Below are 19,212 nucleotides of genomic sequence, written 5' to 3'. Positions count from 1 at the left end.
CAAAAAAAAAAAAAAAAAAAAAATGAGAAATGAAACCAAGACCAAATGGACCTGCAGTCCTTTTATAACCTAATTTCAGAAGTTACATTCTATCACTATCTCACTGTATTCTTTTTATTAGAAATGAGTCTGGCCGGGCACGGTGGCTCAAGCCTGTAATCCCAGCACTTTGGGAGGCTGAGACGGGTGGATCACAAGGTCAGGAGATCGAGACCATCCTGGCTAACATGGTGAAACCCCGTCTCTACTAAAAATACAAAAAACTAGCCGGGCGAGGTGGCAGGCGCCTGTAGTCCCAGCTACTCGGAGGCTGAGGCAGGAGAATGGCGTAAACCCGGGAGGGGGAGCTTACAGTGAGCTGAGATCTGGCCACTGCACTCCAGCTTGGGCGACAGAGCGAGACTCCGTCTCAAAAAAAAAAAAAGAAATGAGTCACTAAGTCTAGGTCACAGTTAAGTGGAGGGTAATTAAACTTCACCTCTTAAGGGGAGCTTTGTCAAAGAATTTGGAGACATAGCTACATAGACTACATCCATCTACATGGACTACAACAATGTCTTTATTCAAATGTTACCTTCCCAATAGAGTGTACCCTGACCACTCATTTAAAGTTGTAAGCTCCATTTCTCCTGCTTTGCACCTTAGAACTCCCATTTCACCTTACCATCCTCTACTTTTTATTTTTTCCATAGCATCTAGTTTCCAACATATTGCCATAAAATTTACTTATTTTATTATGCTTATTGTTTATGGTCTACTTCCTGTCAGTTAGAGTGTAAGCTCAACAAGGACAAAGATGTATGTTTTGTGCACTGGTCTAGCCCAAGTGCCTAGAACAGTGCCTCCACACATAGTAGGGACTCTATAAGTATTTGTTGAATAGATGAAGGACTTGTATCTTCCCACTCTTTTTTATTTTCCTCATCTTACGAATAGGCCATCAAATAATCACCTGTTGGTAGCCTTAGACATAGGCAGCCTCACATGTAATAGATGAATAGCTTATATTCCCATTCTACTACCTGCCTTATTTCTTTGGCATTTATGTTTTCTGAAAGGCAGTCCCAACTTTGGGATGAAGTATATATAAAGCTTGAATCTTTTATTATTGAGAAATCCCAGAACCTCTCTTTTTTTAGAGCCAGTTAAGAGACTGACACCTCAAAAGTCAAAAGAGTAAGTACTTAACAAAATCCTGGAAAGAAAATTAGTCATAGAGTCACAAGGGCTCCAATTCCACAGTTGGAAGGGCTACCCTTTTACCATGTACCTATTGTTCAATAGGTAGAGCAAGCCATAGGATTCAGGGTGTTTTTTAGTATCCTTGTGGGCATCATAAAGAAGGATAAGTCTAGATGCATGAGAATATGCTCCCTCCTATTGTGTGTGTCAGTTCTCTGACCTAGAAAAACTTGCAGTTAGTTCATCCTTTCAGTATTCGGTCAGGTGCACGTGGGCTGAATGAGGTTCTGTGAGCATATAAGGTATGATAATATTGCCATCAAAGAGCTTACAGTGCTTAGTTAATGATAATAAGGGCCACAGTAATAGAGTGATTAGAAAAAGCTTTCTATAAATGGCAGGACTTGAACTGGGCTTTGATTGAGGTTTTGATTGAAAACTATGTGGAAGGCATTTTAGGTGGGAAGCACATGGGCAAAAGATGGAAAATAAGAATAAGAATGGATGAGGGGCCGGGCGCGGTGGCTCAAGCCTGTAATCCCAGCACTTTGGGAGGCCGAGACAGGCGGATCACGAGGTCAGGAGATCGAGACCATCCTGGCTAACACGGTGAAACCCCGTCTCTACTAAAAAATACAAAAAACTAGCCGGGCGAGGTGGCGGGCACCTGTGGTCCCAGCTACTCGGGAGGCTGAGGCAGGAGAATGGCGTGAACCCGGGAGGCGGAGCTTGCAGTGAGCTGAGATCCGGCCACTGCACTCCAGCCTGGGCGACAGAGCGAGACTCCGTCTCAAAAAAAGAATGGATGAGGATTAGTAGAAAATAAAGTTAGCAAGATAATAACTTGAGGCTAAATTGTGGGAGCCTTAAATGTTGGGCTGGCAGATTAGTGTTTTATTCTGAAAGTGGTTTTCAGCTTTTTTTTTTTTTTGCCTGTAACATTTATTTCTCCACTTAGTTCAGTTGTTAACAACTGTCATTATGTGCAGTGATTCTCAAGCAGGGACACATCTCCTAGGAAGGAGATGGGGCACATTCTCCTTGCACTTATTATTTACTGTTGCAGATAGTTGGAAGCCATCGAAAATTTTGACTGGAGAATTGACATATGAAGGTAATCTTTAGGAAGATTAGGCTCTTGGTCATATGCTTATGTGATTTGAAGAATAGTGATGCCATTGATAGACTAGGAAGATCATGGGTGGGGTCGGTTAAACCGTGGGCATATAAAAGAATGGTTTTCCTTATTAAAAATATGAATGTACCAGTATTTGAGCTCTGGAATGAAGGCTTATTCATTCCAGAATGAAATCTGGAATGAAAATCTCCAGGGAGGAAGGTATGGCTGTGCATGTTTCTCAACTACAGTTTTTTTTCTAAATTTCGCCTTCTCTTCTGAATCCTGTAGTAACCAGGGGTCACCACTTCTTCTTTTTTTCTCAAGAATAGCTAAAAATACCTCTTTCTTTATTTTCCTTTTGCAAAGGTTTATAAGGGCTTATGCTTTCAAAAGGAAATTTGTTAGAAATTTTAAAGTAAATTTTTTTTTTTTTTTTTTTTTGAGATGGAGTCTCGCTCTGCCGCCCAGGCTGGAGTGCAGTGGCGCGATCTCCGCTCACTGCAAGCTCCGCCTCCCGGGTTCACGCCCTTCTCCTGCCTCAGCCTCCCGAGTAGCTGGGACTACAGGCACCCACCACCACGCCCGGCTAATTTTTTGTATTTTTAGTAGAGACGGGGTTTCACTGTGGTCTCGATCTCCTGACCTTGTGATCTGCCCGCCTTGGCCTCCCAAAGTGCTGGGATTACAGGCGTGAGCCACCGCGCCCGGCCAAAGTAATTTTTTTTCTTTCTTTTTCTTTTTTTTGTTGAGATGGAGTCTCTCTCTGTCGCCCAGGCTAGAGTACAATGGCATAATCTTGGCTTACTGCAAGCTCTGCCTCCTGGGTTCATGCCATTCTCCTTGCCTCAGCCTCACGAGTAGCTGGGACTACAGGCGCCCGCCACCACGCCCGGCTAATTTTGTTTTGTATTTTTAGTAGAGCCAGGGTTTCACCATGTTAGCCAGGATGGTCTCGATCTCCTGACCTCATGATCTGCCCGCCTCGGCCTCCCAAAGTGCTGGGATAACAGACGTGAGCCACCGTGCCCGGCATTTTAAAGTAATTTTTTAAAAAAATTGTTAACATTTTGAGAGAGAACAAAAAGGAAATCAATATAGAAAGTACAAATGGGGCTGGGAGTGATGGCTCAGTGGTGGCTTAGTTCAGTTGAGGTCGCGAGTTTGAGATCAGCCTGGCCAACATGGTGAAACCCCATCTCTACTAAAAATAAGAAAACTAGCTGGATGCAGTGGTGGGTGCCTGTAATCCCAGCTACTCAGGAGGCTGAAGCAGGAGAATCACTTGAACATGGGAGGCGGAGGTTGCAGTGAGCTGAGATTGTGCCACTGCACTCCAGCCTGGGCAACAGAGCAAAACTCCATCTCAAAGAAACAAACAAATCAAGAAACCAAGTAGGGGCTAGGCGTGGTGGCGCACGCCTGTAATCCCAACAGTTTGGGAGGCTGAGGTGGGTGGATCACCGGAGGTCAGGAGTTTGAGATGAGTCTGGCCAACATGGTAAAACTCCATCTGTACTAAAAATACAAAAATTAGCTGGGCTTGGTGGCACAGGCCTGTGATCACAGCTACTTGGGAGATTGAGGGAGGAGAATCGCTTGAACTCTGGAGACTGAGGTTGCAGTGAACCAAGATTACATCATTGCACTCCAGCCTGGGTGACAAAGAGAGATCTTGTCTCAAAAAAAAAAAAAAAAAAAAAAAAGGAAAGAAACCAAGAGGGAATACATTATGAGAAAGACACTGTCTCAAAAAAAGAATGAAAGAGGACAAAGTGGGTAAAAATTATCCATTTTGGGTTTCTGATTCTAAGAATCCCAATAGCAAAGGACTTTCCTATATCTCAAATTCTCTTATCCTAAAAAATCTCAAAACCAGATTATTACAAAATCATATATCTATAGGGGCCAGTCATATTACATAAATATGTATATCAGGCTGGATAGAAGACAATAGAGAGTTGTAGGGGCCTGTGGAAAACAAAATCATGCATGTTCCTATATCTATACCCAGATAGGCTAGCATAGTTGAACAGACTCCGCTCCAGGGGGTTGTATATCTTACTTCACTCAGAGGAAGTTACCAACTCTGCCAAATTGAAAACTGTTTTTTCCTCTGTTTTGCTCCACCAAATCCATCATCAGTCTCTCATTTGGTTTATTTATTTATTTATTTTCTAATAGAGACAGGATCTCGCTACGTTGCCGAGGGCTGGTCTTGAACTCCTGGCTCAAGCAATTCGCCTGCCACGGCCTCCCAAAGTGCTGGGATTATAAGCGTGAGCCATTCTTACTTGCTTTAAATCTCCAGTCTGAGAAATATGGTTCAGATTTGATTTGTGAGGCAGTGATGATTGATGTTTGATGTCTTCTTTTTTTTTTTGAGAAGGAATCTTACTCCTCCCCTAGGCTGGAGTGCAGTGGGCGATCTCAGCTCACTGCACCCTCTGCCTCCTGGGTTCAAACAATTCTCTTGCTTCAGCCTCCCAAGTTGCTGGGATTACAGGCACTTGCCACAACGCCTGGCTAATTTTTTTTTATTTTTGGTAGAGACAAGGTTTCACCATGTTGGCCAAGCTGGTCTCAAACTCCTGACCTTGAGTGATCTGCCCGCCTTGGCCTCCCAAAGTGCTGGGATTACAGGCATGAGCCACTGTGCCCGGACTTGATGTCTTACTTCTGACAAATACCTAGCCCTTTTGGGCCTAACCTATAAGCTTCATGTACCTCCAGAGATTTTTGTGAAGATTTACACAGTTGAGTCTCTCTCCTCTTCCCCCTAGTAGAAGGGTTTCATAAAAATCCATTTGTTACAGTATGGTCATTTAATAATGCCTTAGTCTATTTTTTACAAAATCAATGGCTTACTTATAATTAGACTTAATTTAAAAACATAAGATGAAGATTTTTTTTACATACACGTTGAATATATACATATATTTATTTATTTATTTATTTTTTCATTGAGACAGAGTTTCGCTCTTGTTGCCCGGCTGGAGTGCAATGGCGCAATCTCGGCTCACTGCAACCTCTGCCTTCCAGTTTCAAGCGATTCTCCTTTCTCAGCCTCCCGAATAGCTGGGATTACAGGAGCCCACCACACCACACCCGACTAATTTTTGTATTTTTTGTAGAGACGGGGTTTCACCATGTTGGCCAGGCTGGTCTCGAACTCCTGACCTCGTGATCCACCCACCTTGGTCTCCCAAAATGCTGGGATTACAGGCGTGAGCTACCGCGCCTGGCCACATGTTGAATATAAATGGATTATGGGACATACAAGTGAGAATGCCTAGGAAAGAGTTGAAAAAGTACAGTTGAAGCTCAGGTAGAAAAAAAGTATCTACAGAAATAGATTTGAGAATCTTCTACAAAGAAGTGATATTTGATGCCATGAGAATGGATGGATCTTTAACTGGGAAGAGTATGGAAAAAAGAACAAAGACCCAAAGATTGAGATTTGGGGAATAGTCATAACAGGAAGGAGTAATAGGAGCCAGTGATGGAAATGTGAGACAGGAAGATAATCAGAATAGCATAGTAGATTAGCCAAGAAAGGGTAACTAACAAATATGAAGTCCGTACTCTGTGTGTGCTAGACACAGGTGCTTTATCTAAGTTATAACTTAATCCTTACAACAAACCTGTGGGCTAGGTGATATCTTCAGTTGAAAGATAAAGAAGCAGAGGCTCAGTGGTGAACTAATTTGCCTAAGGCCATTCAGTTGATTTACCCATATTTGTCTTGACTCAAATCCGGTGCTATTTCCATCACCAAGGATGGCCTCAGTGTCATGTGCAGGAAAGAGACCAAAGAGAAGGGGTAACTGACTGACAGAGGAAAGGCCATTAGGCAATTCATGGTCTTGGGCAATATCAGAAGAAAGCAGGCTGTTAAAGAACGATGAATGGATAAGGCAATGGAGACAATGAGTGTAGAACTCTCCACCAGAGAAGTTTCACAATGAGAAGGAAATAAATGAGAGATAGCTGGAGAGCTAGAAGTAGTTAAGCGAAATAAGATGGAAAGGTGCATATGTGTTTGAAGGCAAAGGAGAAACCAGTAGAAAAGGGAAAATTTATGCTGATGAAGGGAAAGGAATGGTGTGGAAGCAGGAACCTGTGGTATTGAGCCAAGTGGAAGGATTAGTTCTTTCTCTGGGATTTGTGGATGGCATGAAGGGATGGGCAGTACTTTGAAGATAGATGACTAGATTTCTGCATACTTCCAGCTTCTTTCCCCCAGGAGAGGCAGCCTTTTCATCCAATAATTTTTAAAGTCTTTTCCAAGGGCATTTAATTTCCCTGACTTAAAAAGAGAGTCAGATAGTTAAATGACCTTTCTGTTATGACAGAAATAGTGAAAGGGACAGAAGTAAAAGCACAAGCTATATTATTTTCCTCTTCTGAACTCTCAATGTTTTCTCTTTCCTGTGTCACTTATCACTTTTGCCTCGTATTCTAAGAATTGCTATACTTATCTCCCTGTTAGCCTACAGAGTACTCAAGGGCAGAACTGTCTTGCTCATTTTGTTTCTTCTTGTAATTTCTAACTCTACCTTAGGGCCTTGTAGATAGAAGGTCCCTGGTTGTAGCCTTTTTAAAGGTGGTGGCATGAGAGGAATCTCTCACATTGGGACATGTTGTCTCTGGTTGTAGAAATTAGGAGAAAACAAAGAAAGTGTCAAACAACTGACCTCTAAGTTTTACCTGGTCTGTTGGCTTCATAATTTTAACAGTATACCCAAAGTGTTCTCTTATATCCTTCACTTATGGGTGATATTTCTTTTGCATAGTGGGCCACATTGAAAAGTGAGAGTTCTATAAAGGCTGAGTCCTGTAGGTTGGCAGCTTAGCTGTCCAGTATTTAGGAAATGAGACTGCAGGATTCACGGACATCCTTGTTATCTTCCATAAGGGAATTGTGAAGGGAGAAATTGCCAGAAGATCCCAGAATAACTTTTTTCATTCAGTGTGGGAGATCTTTGGTCTATTTGTTTTTCTATTTAGAAGTTTAAACTCTTCGTGGACAGTACTTATTAAGCCCATTGAAGATACGAAACTTGATGGAATTATACTGAAAAGTTAAAACATGTTTTCTGCCCTTAAAAATGGACTTTTGATGCAGATTAAACTGCTGGAATTTACATATCTACAACGAATATTCTAAATACATTATATATAGAGAGTACATATATATAGTATATATATAGTACGTGTGTGTGTATATATATAGTATTTATATATAGTACATATATATATAGTACATATATATATAGTACATATATATATATAGTACATATATATATAGTACCTGAGAGGAGGAAGAAACGGATTCATTTGGCATTTGGTTGGGATCTGGGGTTCATAGCAGGCCAGTTTGGGAAAAGTATTTTTGGAAGAAGTTACTCTTGAGGTAAGAGTTCAGAGGAATATTACGTGGGGAATGGCTGCTGAAGGAAAAGACACAGCTAGATCTTTCACTGAGTTACACAATCTAAGGGGCTTTCCTGAAGTGTGGTGGTTTGAGGGAATCCTTTAAAAGCTCTTTGGCTTTTGTTAATCTTATGCTTGAAGCCTGAGCAATTCTGATGCTATGCATTGCTCTCTTAGAATCTTTTACTCCAGAGAACCCCTTCTAATTTGGTATGGGTAAAGCTAGCAATGAAGAGAAATTCTGAGATGGGATAATACTGCTTGGTTTAAAGGAGGAATAGTTGATGGCAACCGCATTCTGTTTTCTGCAGCCGCCAGCAGCTAGGGGAAGAGCATAGTGAAATTGCTGAGTTTAGTGAGTACATAGGAAATGCAAGTCTTAAGCAGAGTATCCCTCCCTAAATTTGGGGTAACCTCTTATACTGAGGTGTAAAGAAAAATCAATATAAAATGGATAAGATTAGCTCTCTGCAGAGTAATCTATCCAACAGTTTATAAATACATTGCTCGTGAAACTAGATTATAAATCTCAAGGGCCTGGCCAGTATCTCAATGAAGGAAATTACAGCCTCTTAAATATTTTGTCCAGATTAGAGCCATGGAATTTTGAAGTGACTTTATCAATCTAAGGCTATATCAAGCCACTCTCTTTTACTTATGTGGAAATTGGGGTCCATAAGGATAAAATAACTACATAGACAAACAATTGTAGAATTTGGTACCAGAGCCCAGGACTCTGCCTTGCACCAGAGCCCAGGACTCTGACCTTCTAGTCCAATGTTCTTCCATCATGTCCGATTGCCTTGCCACGTGTTATACGTGTTGAAAGTTTTGTGGGCAGTAGGCAAGATTGAGACCAATTTGTGAGCAGTATAGAGACCTAACTTAAAAGATAGGAAAATGGTTCAAAGCTAGAGCGCTGTGCCCCAAGTACTGCCTCTTTTCTTATTCCACATTCCTTTCTTGCCACTTTTAGTCTTGTATGCCTCTAGACATTTACAAGCAATTAAAGAAAAATCTTTATGTAATTAATTTATGATATGTGAGGAAATGTACTAACAGAGGAACAGAGTTGTATAGAATCCAAAACAAGAAAAACCAAGGAGTAACTATTTATTAATTTATCCAGCGCAATGCCAAAACAGTGATACAGTAGAACGAGATGAATGTCTAGCTTGCACAATGTATGTAGACTATCCCCTAAAGCTATTTGCCGATTTTTGCCCTTTTCCTGTGTTTAACAAGTAGCACTCTCAATATTTATTCAGCTTCCCAGGAAAAAGCAGCTGAAGATATTTTAGTAACTGGACTAGACTTCACTTTGTAAACTAATAAATTGGCATTTTAATTTCAAAATTAGTCTCTTATAATTTTTAGTTAACATCAGCCAATCTTCTAAAGTCTGAACATCCCTAAATGAACTAATAAAAACTGAGTTAGAGACTCTGGACCTTTGGTGACCCCTGCAATGTATAGAGTCCCCAGGAGGTGCTACCTGAACAGCCACACAGGGTCTTTCAATTCATGTATCTATTTCTCTCCCCCAACATGTCTTATCAAAAACACTGAATGCTGGGGGCTCCTCTAACACCATCTTAGAATGTCAAGCTGCAGTTTTTTTTTTTTTTTTTTTTTTTTTTTTTTTTCTTTTTGAGACAGAGTCTCGCTCTGTTGCCCAGGCTGGAGTGCAGTGGTGTGGTCATTGCTCACTGCAGACTTGATGTCCCAGGCTCAAGTGATCCTCCCGCCTCAGCCTCCCGAGTAGCTGAGACTATAGGCATGTACCACCATGCCTGGCTGATGTTTTTGTTATTTTTAGTAGATCCTGGGTCTCACTATTTTGCCCAGGCTGGTCTCGAACTCCTGGCGTCAAGCGATCCTCCTGCCTCAGCCTCCCAAAGTGCTGGGATTATATACCTGAGGCACTGCACCCAGCCTCAAACTGGATTTAAAAGCACATCACAGACAAGTATTTGGAGAGTGCTTATTTGATGCTGTGCCTTTTGTTCAGTACCATAAGTGGACTCAACCATGCAACCCATTTCATCCAACCTAACATGTACAGAAAGAAATCTTCCCTTCAGTTCTGGGGCTCAGCACAGCTGGAGAAGCCTTTGGACAGTAAATGGGAGATGTGGAAGTTCTAGCTTGGAACAGATCTCTTCAAGCACTCTTTTAACTCATAACTTCCCTTTCTTTAACTTATCAGCCAGAGAAGGAGGGAAATATTGATGCCTTATTGCCACTCTGTTTTCTTACAGCCATTTTGGGAAATTTTGTGTCAGAGGACTTCCCAGAGTTTTGTTCCTCTGATCTAGAGAGCCCTAATACTTCTGGGTCTGAGGACTGGTTCTAACTGTACTTACCTTGTGAGAACCACCTGGGAGGACCAGCAGTAATACCGACCAGTAGCCCCTCTCTCCTGAAACTGCTTCTGGGGTCTCAAAGCCTGAATCAAATGACCATTGTACTAGCCTTGTATTGGGGCTCAGAACGTCAGTTTTTGGCTTATCCTCATATATAAATATAGGTCTCTCTAGATATAAAAAGTGAGAAAGTCTGTAAGTTGCATTTTTTTCTATACCCCCTTTCATAGGACACGCTAATGAGATGCATATCATTAAAGGCCTGATGTTTTGTGGGACAGAGCCTTTTAAACTGGATGTGCCTGGCTTAGTTATGGCAAATATTTACCAAAAAAAAAAAGAAGGGACATACCATATAAAATTAGAGTTCTGAAAATAGAACTGAGAGAGGGAGAAAGAAAAAAAAAAAAAAACAGGACAGAAAATACAGGCCAGTCTGTTTGGGGAAAAGGGAAAAAGAGATAAAATGAGAGAAACCTCGGCAGTAAAAACAGCATCTTGGTAAACAGACTATAAAAAAAATTGTGACCTGCTTTCTGGCAGCCCTGGCGGCCGTCGAACGGGTGAAGGTGGCGGAGCTGGCGTCTGTGTGGACACACCGTGCCCGGGGCGCACGGCTCCCCTGGCCGCGCAGGGCGTTAAATTTAGCCACATAATGATGGGCCTGAGGAGCAGCCTCTTGTTGACCACACCATAATTACTGCTTCGCTTTATGAATTTTATTTTGCTTATTCTGTTTCCTCCTTCTTTGGCATGAAGGAGGCCTGGAGTGGGGGGAGTCCCGCCCCCACATCCCTCCCCTTACAGGACAAATTAGTCTTCATAGAAACTTGGGCTCTTGGACTGCCAGGATAAAGAGTAAGCTCCCTTGATTAATCAGAGAGGGAGGAAGGTTTGCTGGTCCCCAAGGCTCTTGATTTATCATAGCAAAGTCATAGGTGGGACTTGCTAGCCCCACTTCTCAGAGCTCTTGGAGAAAATGTCCCAAAGTCTTTCGTCTTAGATTAGATGGCACCTTCATGTGAGTCTGAGAGTTGAGACTCTTTTTCTGTTTGTGCCTCCAAGAGTTAGACTCCCAGGTTTTGGATTTTTGGTCTTTGGTTCTAAACTTCCTAGCTAACTCTTTGGAAGTTTAGTTTTGACATTCTGCATCATGTATAGGCGTATTGTTTTACATATTTCAGTCTTGATGATAACTGAATTCTTGAAGCTGAGGATCTAATGCAGTCAAGTAAGTTTGTTTAGGTAAAAAAAAATGGTTGTTCAGAATATTCTTTTTTTTTTTTTGAGAAGGAGTCTCGCTCTGTCATCCAGACTGGAGTGCAGTGGCGCAATCTTGGCTCACTGTAAACTCCGCCTCCCGGGTTCACGCCATTCTCCTGCCTCAGCCTCCCAAGAAGCTGGGACTATAGGCGCCTGCCACCACGCCCGACTAATTTTTTTGTGTTTTTAGTAGAGATGGGGTTTCACTGTGTTAGCCAGGATGGTCTCGATCTCCTGACCTCATGATCCACCCGCCTTGGCCTCCCAAAGTGCTGGGATCACAGGCGTGAGCCACCGCACCCAGCCCAGAATATTCTATTGAAGCCTCAAATATTCTTCTTGGGCACTTGGCTAGATGATGATCTTCTTGGATTTAGTTCGCTACAGCATACCATGGCCTTTGTTAGAGTGGTATTCCAAGACTTAATTTTACCTGCAACTCTAGGGAAGGGGCCAAAAGCCCTTGCTCTCAGACCAAACCATATGGGGGATAGAAAGTAGGCTATAGGAAGTGCATTAGAAGAGTTGTATGGACTAGGTACTAGGTCATTGGGGGTGAAGTTCTTGAAGGGTGACCTAGGCTGGCAGCTACTTATGGCCCCACAGTGGCCCTCGAACTGAGGAAGTGGTGGAAAAGGAAAAGCAAACAGGAGTTGTGGTCAGGGTTCTGGCTGGCCGGTCATTGGCCAGGACTCTCCTATTTGTGTGTCAGGGGTGGTTGGGCTTCTCCTGAGGCCAGGCAAGAACGTGTCAAGGAGAGGCTTCTTGCAGCTCTTGTTTTCCCAAAACAAAGGAAGCTCCTTGCATTGCTGGAAGTCGCGTGCTTGGATGCTGAGTTTGTTATTGCCTGATAACCTGGCCACCAACTCCTGCCCTCCTCTTCACCCCATACAGTCAGTGGCTTGGTGGGAGCAGCTTCCTGTTCCTCATCCGAGGTAGCAGATTCACTCTCTATTGTACCCAGAAGAGGGAAAAAAGAAGAGAGCTAGCCCCCCTACCACCAGACTTATCCTCTTCCCTTCCGAAAACTTTCTAGAATAGTGCGTTTCAAAGTAATCTGACATATGGTCTTAATGTGCCTAACTAGTGTGCAGCATGTACCATATGTGACTTACCATACAAGTTCAGTAGTACTCAAACTGTACTATACTCTGTTCATTGAGATAAGTCCTCTCAACACATGTTTTGATGTCCTGGTAATGTCAAGTTACTTTAAAAGTTTTAAAATGCTTACACTCAATTTCTATACTTATCGCGTCATGGGCTAGTTACAAAGAGTTCACAGACCAGCACTGACCAGTTTGCTGATCATACTTTGAATAGCATTGTTCTAGAAGCTTAAGACCTGATGAGTTGAGCTATTTCCTAATGGAGATAGAGGTCTTGCTCTAAACCTGTTCAGTGGGGATGAGTAGAAAAAGGAATTCTCAGGAAATTTCAGGCAGTAAAAAGCAATCTGATCTCAATTGCCAAGTCATGCCAAAGAGCTCTGACACTGAGGTAGAAGATTGGACTAAAGGTTTATTTTCCAGTGCCAAGGTTCTTTGATTCTAAGGTTAAATGGTAGTGCCAAGAGATAAAATTAATGACCATGATGATTTTCCTGTATGGGATTGATTTTAAACCTTAAACTGCAGTTTAAGAGGAGATAAGGAAGAAAGAAAAGGAATTAATGTTTTCATAGAGTTCATTTGCTAGTTTATCATTATCATCTAGATATGAGGTCTTTCTTATGAGGCCTTTCAGATTGATCACCTGTTTGGTCAGTATATCTTGGTCTTCTGTTAGGAGGCCACCAAATTGTTTTTAGAGGTTGAGAGATTTTGGATTGAGGAGAAAAGTAAATATTGGCAGAGTTGGTGGAATTTAAGTAAGAGATAAGAAATGGGCCTTGGATTAGAAATGTAGATTACTGGCAGGGTTACTTGACAGCCCTCTTTGGAGGTTGCTGGTGAGGGGATAATATTCAAGAAAAGAGGCTAATATCCCAGGTCAATAGGACAGCTGATTGGAAAGGACTTGCCACATCATAAAAGGTTTTTCTTTGCCAGAAAAAGAGGGAGGAGTAAGGGGACTGACTGAGAGAGAAGACTGTGTGGAAAGTAAGCTAAGCACTTAAAGGACTGGAGAGTCCCATGAGGAAGGGAGTGGGAACCTGCTGGGTTCCATGGAAAGAAAAAAAGTAGGCCACGTCTGAACCTCTGTTTCTTTTCTTTTTGACACCTCCCTAGCCCCAGGGATCCACAGTCGGGAAAAGAAACCAAATGGAAGCTGCTGATCAATGTAAATCTGGTCATGTGTCCCTGCTTAAAACTGTTCAGTGGCTTCCTGCTGTCCTTAGGATAAAGTCCAAACTTCTTAATAAGACCGTTAAGGCCCTTATGAGCTGGCCACCAAAACTTACATCTTCAGCTTCATCTGCTACTCTTCTGCTAGGCCACACTAACCCTTACTCCCCAACCCCATCCACACTCTCCACCTTGCTTCTTAGATCTACACTTTTGTCACAGTGAACTGCTGTCAGTTGCTAGAGCCCGTCATTCCATTATCTCTAGTCCTTGGCACATGCTGTTCCCTCTGGAAACCCCCTTCCACCTTTTCACTTGGGTAACTCCTGTTCATTGTTTGGATTTCATTGAATATGTTATTTCCTCTAGGGAATTCTCCCTGGCCCTCCGAGTTCAGTTTACTTACCCTTCTTATGTGCCATTCTGTTTGCTCTATCGTAGGCCATATCAACACTGTACTATAATTACTGGTTTTTCTGGCTCCTCCTACTAGGTGGTAAGTTCCCCAAGGGTAGGGATATTATGTCTTTAACTTGTCTGATCCGTTATAAATACTCAGTAAATTTTTGTACTACTATGAATTCTGCAGAGAACTTTTGCCTTTTTGATTTCATTTGATTTGCATAACTGCCTGGTAAAATGAGCAGGCTTCCTTGAGTAAAGTTCAACACAAATATATTGATCACCTACTCAGATAAAAAGAAGACCAAAGTGACATAATTATTGTTTTGAAAGCCCACTAGGGCCACTTAAGGATGAGGAGATACGATGGGTTGGCTCAGAAAAATTGAATGGCCTCGAGTTGCACAAGTAATTGGTGGAAAACAGAACCTTGTCCTTTGACTTTCTAGTGCAGAGCTTTTCCCTGTTATCCCATGCTATCTTAGAGACTTTGTTCTAATAAAAGATATTTGAAAAGGGAGAAAAGTCAGAGAGTAAACAGCATTCCTGTAACTCATCCTAAAATCTGCCCATTGAACCACAGGTTCTGAAATTACAGAAAAATGACAAAGCCCCAAAGTGGAATATCATTACACAGAAGGTCAAGGAAAAATGTTAGGACCATGAAACATGGAAATGAGCTAAGACACAGTTGGAGGGAATCCTCTATCTTGGAGAAGGATCTAAGAAACAGTAACATTTTCAACTGCCAAAATGTTTTCCTTGGGGCTACCCTCAGAACAGAATAGCCAAGTGGGATGAGAGCAGAACTGGGGGGATATTTGCTGGCACTCTTCCAACTCTAGCAATTTCTCAGCCACTGAACAAGTAAGGCAGAGGAGCTAGAACCTTTAGGGCTTCCTCTCAGCCCTTTTTATCCCTCAGCTGTTGGGGGCTGGGTGTCACCCAAATCAGTGGACACCTAGTCTGTAGGCAGGGCTGGCCACAAGGCCAAGTTAAAAATTATTCCTGTGCCCTGCCTTTGGGCAGAGAAGAGCATAGCCTGGGTTCTCTCACCGGCAGGGATCAGTAAATTCTAGCCATACAGGACCCAGACACTCTTTGTCCAGCTCTGTTTTCCCAGTGTCTCCTGGGGAGTGATTCAGGGCCAAGGTGACAGTGGGTTTGGAGCCCAGATGAAAGGATCTCAGGGACCACAAGACAAGATCCCTTGTGTGGTGGCCGGCTGGAAAGAGGAGGGAGTGAGTGTGTGTGGAGGTCAGTGACGCAATTGCCCTGACTCGCAGGGGTGGAGGAGGAGAAGGCTCGTGGTGTGTCTCCTTATAAAGAGGCTCTTACCACATGAAGCAGGGGTGAAGGTGATCCCAGTGTGAGTCACTCAAGAAGGGACGCTGTGTGCCCAGAGCCCAGAAGAGAGGACTTGTGGATTTCCCACTCTTTCCTTCTATGATTTTATGCGTAATATGGGTTGCTTTAGTCACTCAAGCTGCGCTGCTTCTCTTTCTGTCCTCTAATCCATTCTTCCCCCTTAACTCTGCACTATCTATGATGTGTATGGGTTTTAAGTCTATCAATTGTTCTTGCTCTCTCTAGGTTTTTTATCTTTTTTAATTTCCAAAGTTTGGAATCTATTGATTCCAAGAAACTCAAACCATCCTAATTGTGTTTGCCTTTGAGAAGATGGTCTAGTGGCTCTTTGCCAAGCATGGTTGTTCTTAGATTGTGTTTGCTTTCCTCCTTATCTTCAACCAAGGCAGATATCATATCCTGGACTGGAATCTGAAGGGATTCTAGGGGGCCCCTCAGTTGAAGGCAGCTCAAGTCTGGCCTTTATTGAGGTCTGGGACTGCAGAGAGCTCTGGGGAGTGGCCCTGTAATCAGCCAGCCACCAACCCCACACTGCCTTGTAATAAAGCAGCACTATATTTGTTCTGTTTATAGTCTTCTCTGTAATAATGTCACAGCCCTCACTCCTCTCTCTCTTTGGGGAGATTTTCTGGGTAATAGAAAATTTTAAAATGTTAAAGAGTGTTGTAGACTCCGAAAATGTTTTTATCTAGGACGTGTCTTAAGTTGGGAAGATGCCCAGGAAGTGCAGGCAGCCCGTGGCCTTAAGAAGGAGTGTGCTGTGGTGAGCGTGTTGTATGTGTGTGCACTGTGGCTGTGAGGACCATGTGTGAGGAGGGGCGGTGTGGGAGAAGCTGTGGGTGTGTGTCGTGTGGTTGGAGTAGGTGTGGGGTGCACTCCTCTCGTGGTGCTGGTGGTGAGTGGAGAGTGTGGTTGGAGTAGGGGGTATGAAAGGTGTGCAGAAGGGAACAGTGCAGTGATGGAAAACCCTGTTTGGGCAAATTTCAAAATGGTCAGATATGCTGGATGGTGAGAACTCAAATTTAGCTCCAGAATGGAACCTTTTAAAGCTTACATTCCACTCATTCTTTCAACTGATGCCTGCTTTCCTCTGCTTCCCAGCCTTTTCAGGCCTAGGTTCCACAGTTTTGGTGATATCAATTCTTTATTCCTCTTCCCTACTACTCCCAGTTCCTCACCTCTTTCTTTGTTAACCAGGAAGAAGTCAGAGACAGACTGTTGTAGAGGGAGTGGACAGTAAGCCATGCTGATCTAGGTTGATGACAGCTGGCCTGATGTCCCAGGCTGAAGGCTTTGAGGTTTGCCCAGGGTGGCTAATGTTGGGGGCTGCCATTGCTAGGGTTATTGCTAACAATTTCGATTCCTCCTATTTCCTTCTCCCTCTCTCTGCCTCTGCCCCCACCGCCCGGATTCTATAAATACTTTATTATATGGCACTAATAAAACTTCAAGTATTTCTTTTTATTAGAGCTACATAATATGGTAATTGTGTGACAGAACACAGCGCCTGAGAGTAGCCCCCACCCTCTTCCTAGGTGTGGCCTCTCACCACCTCAGCTTGGGCTAGGCCTACAGGCCTCTCTGTTCCTCTTGAGTGTGGGTGAAGGGGGCTGGATCAGCTTTTCAGGCAGAGCTAAGGGGTCAAGGCCTTTGAGTAGGATCAGGCTAGGCGAGTAAAGAGGCACTTTTCTAGTTTTAAATGTAGTCTGTCTTGGTGGATGAGTACAGCAGGAATCTTATTAGCATTAATTCCAGCCACTGCATGGGGTTACTTAACCTGCCTTTTCTTTTAATAGTTCTGTCATGTGACATAGAAGTAGATTTTGAACTTAGACCCAGGGCTAGGAGTACATGGGTTTCTTTGGTCAACTCTGATTCACAGTACTTTTTGTTTTGTTGTTTTTGTTTGTTTTTAATAATGATCATCATTCTTTCTGATGTTTCCTGGGTTGAGGATCTGTAGGTGCAAAAAGAATCTGACTTCTTCTGTCTCTCACTGCATCAATCCTAGAATAGCTTTCTGCTTAAGTCTCAGTCATTGTTTTCTGTGTCCACTAGTCTCGTGGGAGGGTATGGGGCTGGAAACTCCAGTCTATAGAACTTTACTTACTGTTAATGTGTGATCTACAAAATATGTCTTTGTTGCCTAATTGAGCCTTATAATTTGATTCTGGTTTTTGTCCTATGTAATCTGACTGTCAACCTTTCCTACCCCTCTGCTGTAGCTATTGAACTAGGTCAGTGTATCCCCACCAGTGTTTTTCTGAATTATGATATAGCCTTTACATCCTAACTTCTGCAAAGCTTGAGAATTGGGGATTCCTGCCTGGGTAGCTACTAACAGAGCCCCCCAGTGCCAGGGACGTAGGACACATGTTTAGTTCTTTCTTAACTGCCTGTGTGCCCAGTGTTTGCACAGGGGCCAAGCTCCAAACTGGCCTCCACTATCCACTCTTTACTCCCCACGGGGATGTATGGGCATATGCGCTTTCTACCTTTTGGGCCTAGCCAAGGTTAATATTAGACCTTCTAGCTGGGCTGCTGTTCCCGAAAGCCACAGGGTGTTGTTAATATTCATGTGACCGCAGAGGCTCATCAATATTCATGAGGTATCTGCAGTCTTCCTTCAGGCCCTTAGTTTGGAGAAAACAGGAATGATTAGAGTTTCTAGAACTTAAAACTAACCCTATTTCCTGGAGTCTATTGAGGAGGAGGCAAATCTTAAGAGTAAATGTCTGGGCCAGGAGAAAAAGCATTTTTCATGCCAATATCCTAAACTGGTCTGGCAACTTAGTGGAGTTGTGCTGAATGGCTGTTATTAATGTTATCATCCTTATCCTGCATTTATTGAATACCACTGGGTTTAGGTTCTCGTACCAGTACTATGGGGAATAGGAAACTAGCATATTTAAGTACTTACTGTCCCAAGGGTACAGAGGTAACTAACATGATTCCTGCCCCCAAGAAGCATATGGCTTAGAAAGGGAGATAGGTGTACACACACTTATCTTACCAAAGTAAGAGTGCTATAATAAAGACAAACATGAAGTGCTCAGTGAGGACAGATGAGGAAGTCATTCCCTGGTGGGGATATTAGTGAAAGATTCCCAGGGAGCTCTTGAAAGGTACATGGATCTAAGGAAAGTGAAGTAAAATTTTTGTGACTTGGCCAGGCGCAGTGGCTCAAGCCTGTAATCCCAGCACTTTGGGAGGCCGAGATGGGCGGGTCACGAGGTCAGGAGATCGAGACCGTCCTGGCTAACACGGTGAAACCCCGTTTCTACTAAAAAATACAAAAAACTAGCCGAGTGAGGTGGTTATAAAGTGGTCTTCTACTCCTTAGGTGGGAGATGTTGCCCCACCTTTTTTCTTGAAAGATTTAACTAGTAAGGGCTCCCAGTTGCGATATAGTTCTTGGTATATTTTGGGTGTTTAAAAAGATGAATATGATTCCAGACTGTAATTAAAAGAATAGCATGAAAACCCCAAGCCACCCTACCATTGTATTTAGCATTAGTTGAACTTTTCAGGTTTTAAACAATTTTCATTATTTTTATTTATTTATTTAAGTCTGTTGCCCAGGCTGGAGTGCAGTGGCGCAATCAGGGCTCACTGCAGCCTTGACCTCCCAGGCTCAACTGATCTCCCACCTCAGCCCCTTGGGTAGCTAGGAGCATAGGAACACACCACCATGCCCAGCTGATTTTTTGTATTTTTAGTAGAGATTGGGTTTCACCATGTTGCCCAGGCTGGTCTCAAACTCCTGGACTCAAGCGATCCACCTGCCTCG

At 43.0% G+C, this 19,212-nt stretch overlaps 1 protein-coding gene across 1 annotated transcript in view; it reads left to right on the top strand.

The window, feature by feature from the left end:
* The window catches only part of NHEJ1 (non-homologous end joining factor 1), a 75,168-nt gene that overhangs the window by 9,762 nt on the left and 46,194 nt on the right, over nucleotides 1-19,212 (top strand). The gene's annotated exons all lie outside the window — the stretch shown is intronic.

The sequence above is a fragment of the Theropithecus gelada genome, chromosome 12 (genome assembly GCF_003255815.1).
Source record: "Theropithecus gelada isolate Dixy chromosome 12, Tgel_1.0, whole genome shotgun sequence".
NCBI classification, from domain to species: Eukaryota; Metazoa; Chordata; class Mammalia; order Primates; family Cercopithecidae; genus Theropithecus; species Theropithecus gelada.
Note: the sequence above shows the minus strand (reverse complement) of the source record. Positions and strands in the feature narration are given on the sequence as shown.